Source organism: Castanea sativa, chromosome 3, assembly GCF_040712315.1.
Source record: "Castanea sativa cultivar Marrone di Chiusa Pesio chromosome 3, ASM4071231v1".
Classification (NCBI taxonomy): domain Eukaryota; kingdom Viridiplantae; phylum Streptophyta; class Magnoliopsida; order Fagales; family Fagaceae; genus Castanea; species Castanea sativa.
Genome location: NC_134015.1, coordinates 12,538,061 through 12,544,060, shown reverse-complemented (window position 1 = coordinate 12,544,060; position 6,000 = coordinate 12,538,061).

Genomic DNA, 6,000 nt, shown 5'->3' with positions numbered 1-6,000 from the left:
CTCAAGATGGAAAGGACGAAGACAGAAAGGTGGTGTTTAGTTTGCAATAACAAGGAAAACATTATGGAAAAATGGAATTATAATGTTTGGTTCGTTTATTTGTACACAATTTTATAGTAATGTAAAATTACTAAAAGATTCACATTACCATTAATTATTGTAATGTGATTACCTTCTTAGATGGTGAAAATCTTATATTTCCCACTCATGAGAATTACTAAAATGCCCATATATTTCCCGAAATCTTTAATTTTACGAGTCAAAAAAAAGCAATCAAGACATTCTTCTTGTCTGTATTGTTTCTTTGTAGTGGGTTTCCTAAGGACTTTAGCAAATTCTTATCAAATTGAGCATGGAATCACTCAGGCTTGGCTTGTTAGAAATTAACTCAAAACTCAAGCTTGGGCTTAATTTGGTCGATGTATAAGCCTTGATGAGCTTGTACTTGTCAAATAAAGAAGCCTAGAGGAGCTTAATAGTTAAAGTCAGCCAATTTATTAAGCATCAGATCAGGGGTAGAGCTGGGTGCCCGGGAGGGGGGGGGGGGGGGGGGGGGGAGTGTCTCAAGGGGGGCGGCTGCCCCCCAGCCTGTCCAAAAAAGACCATTAGTTTCATAGCTAGTACTTATTAAAAACCCCAACCTATTTTTTTCTTTTGATAGAAATAGTAATCTAGATCAAAGATCTTCCTTATCATGTGAGGAATTTCATTTAACCAAAAGCTCTACTCAATCACACTTAAAGATAATTTAGCCAACTAAAACTCCACTCTATTTCTTTAGTCTTGAATAAAGCATAACTCTACCTTCTAAGTGAACAAATAAGTAACCACAAGTCCTCCACTAGCATGCCTTACACATAAGTTTTAATGTTTTCCTACTATACTTTAGCAAAAAGGCCCTGATCAATGTTGGGAATAATACATAAAGTAATAAAGGACGAACAAGGATAACACAAAGACAAAATAGAAAATAGATAACTTGAAGGCACAATATCGTTTTCCTTAAACAATATTTGCCCCCATGCTATCGTTACTAAAGGGTTATCACAAATTTATCCCCAAGATACAACTAAGTTGTTGAGTTTAACAGATAGCAATTCTAGAAAATGACCTATAGGATTATATTTCATCAAAAGGCACGTATGGAGAATCAAACTGTTTCATAAAACCATTTACAAGCTTGAAATCTCTTCAAACTTTCAGAATAGTCACTAGAAAATTCTACAGAAAATGTAGTTTTTTTTCGAGTTTCGATCGATTGAGAGTTTCTTTTGATCGATCAAATGCTCTGTTTGATCGATCGAATAGGAATTGAATAGCAATCGAATTATCCAGTGACTCCAGGATTACTTTCTTAATCATTTCAATTGATTGAGCAAAAGTTTCGACCAATCAAAAAAAATTTAGTTCGAATTTACTTAAAAAATTTCAGAATTTGAATTTTCACTTTATAAAACAATATTCTCCAAACTCAAACATCATTATTACAACCTATCCATGTATATACCTATATATACAACAATTAATCCCTTCAAAAATGCAGTCTTGCATACCAACGTGAAAAGCGAAGTTCACCGCTTGGAAAGCCACAATCCATCATGAACCTTGATAAAACTCCTCTGTACTTAGCTATTATAATATTTGACTTTTTTTATTTTCTTTCATGAAAGTGTATGTATCATATACAAATTTTGCCCTCTCTTAACTCAAATCCTGGCTCTGCCATTGCTTTAGATTGTCCTAATTTAGAATGTCTACTTAGTGTGATTTCCATTGAATTTACAAATAGAGTCACTATTCGCTTAATATACTAATAAGGGCATTATTTTAGTCGGGTAGGTTGGACTGGGATTATGGGAAAATCTCTACAAATTCTTCTCTTACCCCATCCATTTCTTGTTTTTTCTTTCTCGCCTTCCCCCTCATCTCTCACGAATATCACAGAAAAAACGAAGTGGAAAAAAAAAAGTTTCCAATCAAGCTGAATCAAAAACTTGCTCTTGATTAATCTAGTTGCACTCTCTAATCCATAGAAAATATGCAATGAGGAAAAGTATGGAGAATGTGTAAATTTTCTTTGAAAAAATGATAAGAAAAAAGAATTCTTTTTCAAAGTTTCATTGTGTATGATGGCATTTTGTACTACACGCAGTTCAGTTTCCTCTTTCCTGTACAACTTCATATATGGACATAAGCTAAATTCCCCAATGGCACTTTATTGCTCACAAGGAGTTTTAAACAGATCATAAATTGATTAATTTCTTCGCAACCCTAGAGCACAAGTTTCATCATTTTAATTAAGAAGATGGAAAAAAAAAAAAAGGAAAAAAAAAAAGAAGAAGAAGAAGAGGTAAATGGTTACAACTTACATGAGGTGGGACTAATTTTATTTGTAAATCCACAAGCATAGAATGGGCAAGAAACAGAAATGTTTTAGAACATTCTTAACTATATCCCTATTAGTGTTTGCTATGGGAGTTTGGCACCTTTGGCTACACTGAAACAACTTTGCATTTAGAACAGGTAAGGTGGACCATATGTTTTTTCAAAAATGCATCAAGGAAAGTGCATATTTCTACTCCAAGGGTATGAAGGCAAAAGCCAAGGTTCATAAAACTATTATTCTAGTGGAATGGGAAAAGCTACCGGAGGGATGGGTTAAGCTGAATTCAGATGGATCAGCCTTGGGGAACCTGAAAAGAGTAGGGGATGAAGGTGTTATCAGAAATCATGAAGGAGAATGGGTTAAAGGGTATGCTAGATCACTTGGCAACACCAACAGCTTCATTGCTGAGCTATAGGCCTTAAGAGATGGTTAGATTTTAGCCAAAGAGCTTGGGGTGAATAATTTGATTGTGGAGCTTGATGCTCTAAGCATTGTGATTCTAATGAATAATAACACCCCAAATCCTTAAATGGAGCCCTTACTAATTGATTGCAAAAATCTATTGAGAACTATTGAAGATATTTCAGAATCAATGACCCATGCATCAAGCATACGTGAATCAAGGCTCCTTGAATAAAGCAATCACACCAAAGCAGCTGGCAGCCAAAGTCAAATATGTACCAAATAAAGGAAATCCCTCAATAGGATATTTACATTTAATATGAATATTATAATCCCTCAATGGGATATTTACATTTAATGTAAATATTATAATGACAGATTTGTTGCATGTTATTGTGTACAAATTCAATATATATATATATATATATATATATATGAAAGTTCCCACCTCACATTGGTCGTGTGTGGGAATTCAGAATCACTTTGCTTCTTTACTTCAATATCACTCTGCTTCTATATGGTATTAGAGCAGTAAAGGCTTTAATGTCATCTTCTTCTTTTTTTTTTCAAATATTCCTCCCATAGCCAACCTCCTCTCTACTTTTATCAATGGCCTTTTCGAGTGTGTCGACAAGTCCTACCCAGCCCTCACAACCAAAGCCTACTACTCCAATAATTGTTCTTAATCATTGGATCACCATCAGACTTTCTGACGATAACTTTCTACTTTGGAAAGCCCAACTCACTCCCTTTCTCAAAGGACAGAATTTGCTCGGCTATGTGGATGGCTCTATCCCTCCACCACCTTGCTTTTATCATACTACCTCCACTAATTCGTCTAAACAGCAGATGCTACCCAATCCAGCCTTTGATTTATGGCTTCAACAAGACCAAATGATCTTGTCTACTCTGCTCTTGTCCCTTTCAGAAAAAGTTATGGCTCATGTGGTGGGCCTTGCCACTTCCCATGAAGTATGGACCACTCTAGATCGTCTCTTTTCATCTCAATCTCAGGCTCATATTCTCAGGATTTGATATCAACTCTCTACCTTGCAGAGAGGCAACCTCTCCATTTCCAACTATTACCAAAGGGCTAAAACACTTGATGATACCTTAGCTGCCATTGGGCAACCTTTACAGGATTCTGAGGTGGTTTCTTACATCTTAGGTGGCTTAGATTCCACCTATGACTCCTTGGTCACATCAATTACCACCCAAGTCGACCCCATCTCATTGGAAGACCTTTTCAGTCATCTTCTTAGCCATGAACAACGCATTGAGCGAAACCATGCTGCCATAGGTATCCCATTCCCCTCAGCAAATGCTGCCACTCACTCCTTTAATTCGTGTGGATGCGGTATTCGATCTCCACCATAATCTCAGTCCTCTCATCAAGGACCATCTTATCATGGACATAACCATAATTGTGGTCGGGGGCGTGGACGTAATACAACTAATGGCAACTCACGTCTGATTTGTCAGGTGTGCAAGAAACCTGGACATATTGCTCTCACTTGTTACCATCGTTTTGATCATTCCTTTCAAGGTATATCTCCCAATATGGCTGCCTTTGGTGTTGATCCTCCATCTCAATTTGATGCTAATTGGTATCCAAATTCAGGGTCCACTAATCAACTGACACCTGATCTGCATAATCTCAATTTACATGCTGAAGAATATTAAGGACCAAGCCAAATTCGCGTTGGGGATGGAACAGGTTTGGATATCAAACATATTGGTTCTTCAAAATTGCTTACTTCCTCCACTTCTTTTCCTTTAAAACACGTTCCTGACATTCAAAAAAATTTAGTTCTGTCAGTCAATTTACTCGTGACCATGATGTTTTCATTGAATTTCATGCTAACTATTTTTATGTCAAGGACGAAACCACAGGGAGACTTCTTCTTCGTGGTCAATGTGAACATGGACTCTACCCATTCCCTACCTCACTTCCATCTCACTGATCTCCTCAAGCTTTTCTTGGAGTATGTGTCCCTCTTGATGTGTGGCACTGTCACTTTGGACATCCTGCTCATCGCATTGTTCAACGCATTATCTCCCGTTTCTCATTACCAGTTGTCAAGAATAAAACTCATGCTGTTTGTGGTGCTTGTCAACAAGCTAAAAGCCAGCAACTTCCCTTTCATGATTATGCTTTTCATTCCAATGCTTCTTTAGATTTAATATTCTCTGATGTTTGGGGACCTTCTCCCATTTGCCCTATTAATGGACATCGATATTATGTTAGCTTTGTGGATCATTTTTCTAAATTTACTTGGTTGTTTCCTATTAAGCTTAAATCTGATGTTATGAATGTATATAAAGTTTTTTAGTTGCATGTTGAGAGTTTCTTTGACAGAAAAATAAAAGCCCTTCAAATTGATCGGGGTGGTGAATATCGCTCCCTCCATAAGTATTTCTCCACTCTCGGTATTCTACATCCCTTATCATGTCCTCATACCCATGAACAAAATGGTACTGTTGAACGAAAACATCGTCATTCGGTTGAGACTGCTTTATCTTTACTAGCCAAAGCTTCAATACCTCAGTGTTATTGGGATGAAGCATTTACTACTGCATGTTTCCTAGTAAATTGCTTACCTTCTCTAGTCTTGACCAATGTTTTCCCATTTGAAAAATTATTTCAGGTTTAACCTGATTATTCCTTTCTAAGAACTTTTGGATGTGCTTGTTGGCCATATCTTCGGCCTTATAATACCCACAAAATGGAATTTTGCTCAAAATTGTGTCTTTTTAGGCTATAGTTCCTCTCATTAAGGCTACAAATGCCTCCATGTTCCTTCTGGCCGTCTCTACATATCTAGGCATGTTATATTTGATGAAAATCTTTTTCCCTTTGCATCTAATATTTTTCTCCCATTGTTGGACAGGATGCCCTTCGTACACATGTGCCCACATCTATTTCTCCCTCGCCATCCTGTCCATCTTCATCACCCGTGGTGTCTCATCATCCTTCACGTGGTTCTCTCCCTTGTGTCCCACCACCTCCATTAGTGTCTTCTCATATGTCTCACTCTCCTTCTCCACATGCTCACTCCCCTACCTCACCATCTACTACCTCCTCCTCTCCTCCATTGCCCGAGGCTGAACAAACCACTCGCACCATTGGCATGGTACCATCTTCCCATGCATCTCCTCCTCCTCCTCCTCCTGCTCCTCCTGTGCACACACAGCCCATGGTTACTCGGCTA